Source organism: Camelus dromedarius, unplaced genomic scaffold (genome assembly GCF_036321535.1).
Source record: "Camelus dromedarius isolate mCamDro1 unplaced genomic scaffold, mCamDro1.pat HAP1_SCAFFOLD_117, whole genome shotgun sequence".
Classification (NCBI taxonomy): domain Eukaryota; kingdom Metazoa; phylum Chordata; class Mammalia; order Artiodactyla; family Camelidae; genus Camelus; species Camelus dromedarius.
Window position 1 is genome coordinate 5408694 of NW_026989731.1, and position 10511 is coordinate 5419204.

A 10511-nucleotide genomic window follows, 5' to 3' on the forward strand; every position below is an offset into this window, starting at 1 on the left:
CCATGGGACCCTTGTGGATAGAATCACATTTCCCTTAGGAAACTCTCGTCTAATACAGCATCACCCCCAACACTGACTTGATGCATCAACCACTGTGGACGGCAGTTACCGGTTGGATTCCTGGTGGAATGTTGGTGTGTACCAGGAGGCTTGTTGCGGCTGGTGGTTCCAAGGTAACTGGGTAGAATTCTGTGGGTGGATCAGTTTGATATTGGGTCTGCTGCCCTATGTGGAGATTGTCTTAGGTCTTTTGTTCGGGAAGATGAGTAAGTTCGAGATATTGCTGCTGCCCAAAGACCTGAGTTCACGGGTCAGTTTCCAGAATCTGAAAGGGCAGACAGTGGAAGATCTGCCTGTCATCAGCTTACTGGTGAGGCTCCGAGGTATTTTCAGGCTTGCCCAGTCCTGTTGACGTCGACTTTATGGGAGACACGAAGAGAATCTGGCAGAAAAACAGGCTGCATTGATTGAGGAGATGTGCGAACACATTGATGAAAGTTGTTCTGCTACAGTGCAGAATATCGGCATGGAGACATCTCTAGAGCATACAAGGCTCCAAAGACATTCATGATACCTACTGAACCTCGCTGATACTCGCAGAAACATACAGAGAGTCAACGTGCCCTTGAGAAAGTTACTCGATTCTCTGCTCCAGGAACGGGTCCAAGTTTCCTGACGTCTAAAAGAGAAGAGATGGCAGAGATGATAAAAGCGCTCATGTTCTTGGAAGAGGTCGTGAGAATAAACACATCCCATGGGGCATTAAAGAATCATTCAGACCGAAAAGCACCAAGCCCAGGTAAACATTTCCCCACGTTTGTGCCCAGCTATCAATCTCATGCTCTTTACCCAACTCCACTCAGGCATCCATTTCAAAGGATCAGAACCTGAATTGCAATGAATCAATTAGGAAAAGAGCAAGCCCCTACTAGAATCAGAGTTCCTCCTCCTTCACACACGGTGAACAACAATGAAATCCTTAAAGGTCAAATACTCTCGAATAAAATAGATAGAAATTGAATACTTAGCTCACACAATGAAATGATGGCCTTCCCCTAGATTCAGGAAATGCTGGGGTTATGTATTCTTTGGGCAGAAATGAGTGGAAAGTGAGAGGAATATTTGAATGAACTTGAATATGTATTAGGCCTCAGTTTTTCAAGACAGTACAGGAAAATATTAGAAGTCAGATAGTGAACTGAACTGTAAAAGTCGCCAAACACATTAAAGACACAGGTTATGTGGACAGTCATTCACTTACGTGAAGCCCCGTGTGCACTATAACTTGGAGGTGCAGACTGGTTTTGTTAAATTGCTTTACCCAATATGATCGGAAGATTAAGCCTTCTCAGCACTCATAGAAGAACACCTGATTCTCAATAGCCTAGCATAGCTGCAGCAGGTTTCTCATAGTTAAATGCCTCTAGGTGCTTTTGGAATCAAGCCTAAATTTATATATTCTGTTTAGATTTTCTTGTATATACCTAGAGAGGAATGTTACCCCTTGAAATGCCAACATTAGCTAGTATGTGTCATTGGGAGTAAAGGGCACCAGTTTCACAAGGGTATCACAAGCTGGGGGTTATTTCATGTTTCCAATAGTTATTTCATTGTTCCTTTTGATGTTGGAGGCTTCAAGAGAAAAGAGTTGGCATGTCCCCTTCAAACTTTTGGACTGCTATTTTACATTGAGACTGTCTGTTTTTTCCTTAGAGCTGACAAAATTTTACAGAAATTGTCAAGTCTGGATTCTAGGTTGATTTGGTAATTTTCAAATTCTAACTTCACTTTCATATAAATCCCAAAACACGTAAATTGATACTGTTAACTTTCTTAAAGTCTGAAACTGCCTGGTAAACATAAGGTCAAATCTGGAGTCTTCAGGAAAACCATACGACGATGGCTGTAAAAAAATGGAGCGAAACAAATATCCAATTTCTGTGAATTATTTGTGAAAATTGTTGATTTGTCGATGACCAGTAAGAAGAGAAAAAGTGCAAACTGCTCTCACTACCAACCATACAGAAAATATTGTAAACACACACTCACCCAGACCTTGGCACAGGACACATTCCTAAGAGTGGTCTGTTAATTCCAAAGACAGGATGAGGCCTCAGAAAACCTGGAAGTAAGAAAAGTCAGAGTATGGAAACCAGTGCAGGTTCTGACCTCTGGTAATGGAGCATCAAAGGTGAAACTCTGTTTTCATTGGAAGCACACTCTCAAGCGGGCAGCAGGCATGGGACTGAAGGTGATGCGCTGAGTGTTAGAAGAGTGCACAGCAGATGCTTGGCTGACAGAACTCAAATAATTCAGCTCAAAATATCCCCACAATTGAATCTGAGACCAAGTTCCGTGCTGCCAAATCTGAGCTAGCACAGGCAGCAGAAAAAGAGGGGTAGGGCTACGGATGATGGCTCTCGCAGAACTCAGGGTTCTAGAGTGCGTTGTGGGTTTTGGTGGGTACTTTCAAGAGAGCAAAGAGAACTGTGACCTCAGTGAGACAGCAACTGCACTGGCGTGTGAGGTTGTGTTTATCGATATATCCTATGGCCACATTCACTGCATCTAGCAGGACCAGTGTCCAATTTGACATTTTGACAATAGAGCACGTGTGGGGCTCTATAAAATGTATCATGAATCTGGACTGAGTGTTCCTGGGGGCGTTGTGTTTGAAATCAGTATTAAAAGATTTAGGATCTGCTACATTCATAACCTTGATTGGGATTACAGTCAGGTTTGAGGCAGAGGATGCGGAACAGCTCTGTGGTTGCCTTCGTGAACACATGACTGAAGAATGTGAGAACTAGGAAGAGTGGTCAAAGTCCACAACATGAGAAGATGAAGCATTTCTTACAGCATTATCACCCAAATGCAGATGCTACACTTTGGACGGCACTGACAGGGTTCTGCACCAAGGACACATAGGTCGGTCTGCGGGACCATCCCAGCAGGCCCTGAAGTATGACATCCATACATATGCTTCCACTGGTGTTTCTGTAGACAGAGAAGCTCTGGGAAGAACTGGTAACATTGGGACATTCCCGTGGCAGTAGAAAGTACAAGCGCACTCTACGTTGGCTGTTTTTGAGACACTTCAAAATGACATACAGAAGAATGCAGAGCTGAAAACCTATACAAGCTTCATTCCCACTAGAGGAAGTGCCCTGTGCCCTTTCAGAATTGTGAGATTAGTGTAATAAAAATGAGGTTCTAATAACTGAAACAGTATGGTGTGTTCATCACAAAAAAGGCAACACCAGGATTTAAAGGTATACCAGACAACACACACAGGAACAGGGCATGGCTTCAAGGTCTAGGGAAAATTGTCCTCACAGAAATACCATGGAATTGTGTACACCAAAGAGTCTAAAGTTTGCAATTAACCAAGCCCTATAAGTCTATATTAGATACATGATAGTACCTGACCTGTAGAGTAAAAGAAGTATAGTAAAAGAAACAGGAAGTACCATTTCAGTTCCAAAGACATTGAAGGCCCAAACTATAATTTTCCAAGCAACTACATGGCAAAAGTCTACCAGAGCAAGCATTGAAAACGTAGGTGAGGAAAACACTGTAGAAAAACAGAGTCTCAGAATCACAAAAAGCAGAATACCAAAAAAGTGGAAGGGAAACTGTAGAGAAGGACCAAATAATTTCAGAAAACTCAATGGATGAGGTAATATCTGGGTTAAAGTCAGTCCTAATCAGACTAGATAATGCAGAGGGACTCGTGAATGACTGTGAAGACAGGGGTACAGAAATCCTTCGATCAGAAAAACACATAGAAAAGCAAGTGCAACCAATGCAAACATCGCTGTTGAATCCTGGTGTAAGACAAAGCATGAAAGAATAGGATTCATAAGAGACCCAAATGGAAAAGCAAGAGATAAAATAAAAAATTCTGAAAAGGTGTTTGTAGAAAAATCACAATGAATCTTGCTGAAAGCCAAGAAAGGATCATCTATACAAATTCAGGAAGTACACAGTGTCCAAAGGAGATGAAATCCCAATACACAAACAAGCAGCTGTAGAATTCAAATAAACAAATTTCATGATCATCCCAGTGAACTAAAATGAACCTCGAGGAAAGCAACTTAGTCACAATAGAACCTCCAGTGGGGTTTCAGCTCATATCTCGGCAGAAATTTTGCAGGACAGGGAGGAGTGCCAGGACATAGGCTATATCCTCAATGAGAAAAAGCTGCAATCTAGGGTAGCCAATGCCAAATGACCGCCATTTCTAAGAACGGCAGAGCTAGGGAATTTCACTGACCAGCAAATCTTAAAAGAATTCAGCAGTTTGAAACTGATCCTAAAACACAAGTTGAGTATCATTCCCTGAATAGAAAAGTAGCAAGATGAAATGGAAATAAGAAAACCACTATTGGAAATGCAAGAAGAGCATGAGTTGCAAAGAAGAAACAAGAAGAAGGCAAGGAGGACATCAAAATCCTAAAGATGGGAGAGGGTAGCTGGTAATCATAGGTGATTTTAAGCGCTATCTTAAGTGAATCAGCTTATATGAATGTCTGTCTGAAGCAAAAGGAGAGATGCATGGCCTAATGTGTTTGCAAAACAAACAATCAAACAAACAAACACCAAAAGGTTACAGTTGGCTGACATATACCAAAGAACCATGATTATTTGATACAAAATACTAAAAGTGATGTCAAGGATCATTCAGCATGCATTGACCCAGTATGGCGGCTAGCATGTACTCAACACACTTGTATTCAGAATATGAATGCTTGCATTCATATTCATAAATATTGATTCATAAGTGCATATCGTGACCCAAACCAAATGACGGTTTTGAATATGATTGTGTCATAGAAAGTGATATAGACTTTCAAGTCTTCCAACAGGATGAACGAATGTCATATTCTACCCTACGTAGAGAGGAAACGGCATAAGCCTATAGCAAAGAAAAGTAGCTCTGCCAAGCTGTACTAAGAGCAAAAGAGACAGACTTGAAAGGGCACATTGGGATTGGTTTCACTTCGAGGAATTTCAGCCCAAAATGAAACAAATGGATCCATGATCTGAGAGTGTGGATGTTTCAGCAGAAAGCAACAGATGTATATGTATTCTGGGTGAATGGATATTACACAAACATGACTTTAGTGGGACTCCGTGTACTGTGAACTGTTAGAAAGTTTCAAGACGTGTGAAACTGTAAATTAAAAATGGACACACTTCCCTCGGTTTATACTGCGTTAACAGATCTGGACCAAAGGAAAGCGGGAAGAAAAAAGGACGATGGAACGCTAGTGGATTGAATCACATTTCCCTTCGGAACCTCTAGTCTAATGCAGCCCCTCCCCCAACACTGAAATTATGCAACAACCTTTGGGGATGGCAGTTACCGGATGGAATTCCAGATGTAATGTTGCTGTGTACCGCGAGGCTTGTTGTGGCTGGTGGATCAACGGTAACTGGGCAGAATTCTGTGGGTGGATCAGTGTGATGGAGGGTCTGCCACCCTCTGTGGAGCTTGGCTTTGGTCTTTTGCTCGGGAAGCTGTGCAACTTCGAGTTACTGCTGCTGCCCAAAGACCTGAGTTCACGGGTCAGTTTCCAGAATCTGAAAGGGCAGACAGTGGAAGATCTGCCTGTCATCAGCTTACTGGTGAGGCTCCGAGGTACTTTCAGACTTTCCCAGTCCTGTTGAAGTCGACTTTATGGGAGACACGAAGAGAACCTGGCAGAAAAGCTGGGTGGACGGATTGAGCTGAGATGCGAACATATTGATGAGAGTTGTTCTGCTACAATGGAGAATACCGGCATGGAGGCTTCTCTAGAGAATTCCAGGCTCGAAATTCTTTCATGAGACCTACTGAACCTCGGTGATACTGGTAGAAATATACGGAGTGTCAACGTGCACTTGAGAAAGTTACTCAATTCCCTGCTCCAAGAACGGGTCCAAGATTCCTGACGTCTATAAGAGAAGAGATGGCGAAGATGATAAAAACACTCATGTTCTTGGAAGTGGTCATGAGAATCCACAGGTCCCAAGGGGCATTTACTAACCATTCAGACCAAAATGCACCAAGCCCAGGTAAGCCTTTTCCCAGGTTTGGGCATAGCTATCAGGCACTTGCACTTCCCACCCCTCCACTCAGTCATCCATTTTAAAGAATCAGATCCTGAGCTGCAATGAAGCCAGTAGGAGAAGAGCAAGCCCCTCCTAGAATCAGAGTTCCTCCAACTTCACACTCTGTGAAGAATGGTGAATTCCTTAAAGGTCAAATACTCTTGACTAAAATCGATAGGAATTTAATACTCAGCTCACACAAAGAAATGATGACCTTCCTGTAGATTCAGCAAATGCTGTGGTTAAGTCTTTTTGGGGTGAAGGGAGTGTGGTAGGTGAGGGGAATCTTTGACTGAACTTGAATATGTATTAGGCCTCAGTATTTCAAGACAGTATAGTCAAATATTATGTCAGATAGTGAACTGAACTGTAAAAGTCGTGAAAGACATTAAAGACACAGGATATGTGGGGCGTCTTTCCCTTCAGACAAGCCCCGGGTGCACGATATCATGGGGGTGCACACTTGGTTGTGTGAAATAGATTTACCCATTATGATCGGATGATTAAGCATTGTCATCAATGATAGAAGAACACCTGGTTCTCAATTGCCTAGCATAGCTGCAGCAGGGTTCTCATAGCTAAAATGCATCTAGGTGCTTTGGAATCAAGCCTAAATGTATAATTTTGTTTGGTTTTTCTTGTGTTTTCCTAAAGAGCAATGTTACCCCTTGAAATGCCAACATTGGCCAGTATGTATCATTGTGAGTAAAGGGAACCACATGCACAAGGGAAATCCAGGTTCTCGGTTATTTCTTGGTTCCAATAGGTACTTCATGGTTCCGGTTGGTGTTGGAGGCTTCAACAGTAAAGAGTTGACATATCCCCTTCAACATATTGGACAGCAATTTTACTTTATAACTGTCTATATTTTTCTTATAGTTGACATAATGTTACAAAATTGACAGGTCTGGTATCTAGGTGGATTTAGTATGTTTCAAAATCTACCTTCATTTTCTTATAAATCCCAAAACATGTAAATCAATTCTATTAACCTTCTTAAAAACTGCAACTGAGTTATCAACACAATGTGAAAATTGGAGGCTACGGACAAACCCTCCCACCATGGCTGCATATTAAACAGAGCTAAACAAACATCATAATTCTGTGAATTATATTTGTAAAGTGTTGATTTATCGATGCCCAGTTGGTAGAGAACCAGTGCAACCTGCGCTCACTCCCACCCATGTACACAGCAATGTAAACATCCACTCACCCAGCCCTTGGCACATTACACTTTCCGAAGTGTGGTCTGTTACTTCCAAAGACAGGATGAGGCCTCAGAAAACCTGGAAGCAGGAGAAGGCAAATTAGAGAATGGAAATCTGTGCAGGATCTGACCTCTGCTGATGGAGCAGCAAAAGTGAAACTCTGTTTTACTTGGACACACACTCTCAAGTGGACAGCACACATGGGATTGTAGGTAATGCGCTGAGTGTTAGAAGAGTGCACAGCAGATGCTTGGCTGACATAACTCATAGAAATCAGCACAAAATATCCCCACAATTTATTCTGAGACAAAGATCCGATCTGCTAAATTTGAGCCAGCAGAGGCAGCGGAAAATGAGGTATAGACCTACAGATAATGGCACACGCTGAGTCTCAGGGATCTGGAGTGCATTGTGGGTTGTGGTGGGTTCTATCAAGAGAGCAAACTGACCTGTTACCCCATTAAGAAAGCAACCACATTGGCGTGTGAGGTTGAGTTTTTCGATATGTGCCATGGCCACATCCACTGCATCTTGCAGGCCCAGGATCAATTTGGCATTTTGCCAATAGAGCACGTGCGGGGCTCAATCAGAGATGTCGTGCATCTGGTCTGAGGGATTCAGTGGCCCTTGTGTTTGAAATCAGTATTAAAAGCTTTAGGATCTGCTACTGTCATAACCTGGACAGGGATTACGGATTGGTTTGAGGAAGAGAATTCGGTACAGCTCTGTGGTTGCATTCGTGCACCCATGACCCAAGCATGAGGGATCAAGGAAGAGTGGTCAAAGTTCACAATGTGAGAAGTTGAAGCATTTCCTTCAGCATTATCTCCCAAATGCAGATGCTACATTTTGGATGGCACTGACATGGTACTGCACAGAGGACACAAAGATCGTTCTGCGGGATCATTCCAGCAGGCCCTGATGTATGACATCCATACATATGTTTCCTCTGGTGTTTCTGTAGACAGAGGAGCTCTGGGAAGAACTGGTAAAATTGGGACATTCCCATGGCAATAGAAAGCACAAGCGCACTCTCAGTTTGCTGTTTTGGAAAGACTCCAATATGACATACAGCAGAATGCCGAGCTGAAAACCTTTAAGCTTCATTTCCAGAACAGGAAGTGTACTCTGCACTTTCAGAATTGTGAGGTAAGTGCAATAAAACGAAGTTTTACTAATTGAAAAAATATGGTGTGCTCATCACAACAAAGGCAACACCATCAATTAGAGATATACCAGGAAACACACACAGGAAAAGGACATGGCATCAATGCCTAGGGAAAATTGTCCTCACAGAAATATCATGGAACTTTGTACACCCAATGGTCTAAAATTTTCACTTAACAAACCCCTATAAATCTATATTAGATATCTGATATTACTTGACCAGTAGAGATAAAGAAGTATAGTAAAAGAAACAGGAAGTACCATTTTCAGTTCCAAAGAGTTTGAAGGCCCAAAAAATAAGCTTTCAAACATCTAGACTGCAAAACCCTACCAGAGCATGTATTGAAAACGGAGGTGAGGAAAATATGAAGTACAACAGTGTCTCAGAATCACAAAAGGCAGTTATCCAGGAATGGGGAAGAGAAACTCTACAAACGAGCCAAATAATATCAGAAAACTCAAGGATGAGATAATATCAGTGCTAAAGTCAGTCCAAAGCAGACTTGATAATGCAGACGGACTCGTGAAAGACTGTGAAGACAGGGGAACAGAAATCCCTCGATCAGAAGAAGACATAGAAAAAGAAGTGCAACCCAATGCAAACATTGCTGTTGAAGCCTGGGGTAAGACAAAGCATGAAAGAGTAAGATTCGTAAGAGTCCCAGATGGAAAAGCAAGATTAACAAAAAAAGTCTGAAAAGATATTTGTAGAAAAATCAGACTGTAACTTGCTGAAAGACAAGAAAGAATGAGGTATACGAAATCAGAAAGTACACATACCAATGGATTTGGAAACCCAATACACCTACATTCAGCAGTATTATTCAAATCAACAAAGTTCATGATCAACCGAGTGATTTTAAATGCATGTAGAGGAAAACAACTTAGTCACAACACTACCTCCAGAGGGGTTTCAGCTTATATTTCGAGAGGAATATTGCAGGATAGAAGGAGTGACAGGACATAGACCAAATCCTGAATAAGAAAAAGCTGCAATCTATGGTAGCCTATGCTACAAGACTGCCATTCCTATTAAAGGCAGAGCTAGATAATTTCACAGACCAGCAAAACTTAGAAGAATTCAGCAGTTAGGAACTTATCCTTAAAGGAAGATTGAGAATTCCACCCTGAATCGAAAAGTAGCAAGTAGAAATGTAAATAAGAAAACCATTACTGGAAATGCAAGAAGAGCAATGAGTTGCAAAGAATAAACAAGAAGGCAATGAGGAAATCAAAATCCTGAAGATGGAAGTGGGGAGCAGGAAATCATAGGTGATTTTCAGCACTATACTAAGTAAATCAGCTTACATAACTCTCTGAAGCAAACGGAGATATTCATGGCGTAATGTGTTTGCAAAACAAACAACAAGCAAAGAAACAATCAAACAAATAAACACAAAAAGTGTACGGTTGGCTGACATCTATCCAAAGGAAACATGATAATTCAAAATAAATTACTCAAAGTGATGTCAAGGATCATTCAGCCTGCATTGACCCAGTATCGAGGCTTGCATGTAATCAACACACATGTATTCAGAACACAGACGTGTGCATTAATATTCATAAATATTGATTCAAAAGAGTATATCGTGACCTAACCCAAATGCCGATTTTGAATAAGATGGAGTCATAGTCCGTGATATAGGATTACAAGTCTTCCAACAGGATCAATGAATGGCATATTCAACCCTACGTAGAGAATAAATGGCATACACCTATAACAAAGACAAGTAGCTCTGCAAAACTGTACTAAGAGCAAAAGAGACAGACAGGAAAGTGCACATTGGGATTGGTTTCACTTCTAGGAATTTCAGCCCCCATGAAACAAACGGATCCATGTTCTGAGAGAGTGTGTATTTCAGCAGAAATGCAAAAGACGGATATGCATTGTGGGTGAATGGATATTACACAAACAAAAGATTCTTATAGTGGGTCTTTGTGTAATGTTAACTGTTAGAAAGTTTAAAGACGTGTGAAACCATAAACTTAACATGGACAGAATTCCCTCCGTTTGTACTGTGTATACAGATCTGTACAAAA

The 10511-nt window shown here is 41.5% G+C and overlaps 1 long non-coding RNA gene across 1 annotated transcript; it reads right to left on the reverse strand.

Moving 5' to 3' along the window:
• Window positions 1–467: 467 nt before the first annotated feature.
• LOC135320489 (uncharacterized) lies at window positions 468–5570 on the reverse strand. Its single transcript, XR_010379638.1, has 3 exons — window positions 5370–5570; window positions 2050–2122; window positions 468–679 (listed from the first exon to the last, which is right to left on the reverse strand). It is a non-coding gene; the product is annotated as an uncharacterized LOC135320489 (long non-coding RNA).
• Between the last annotated feature and the right edge of the window lie 4941 nt (window positions 5571–10511).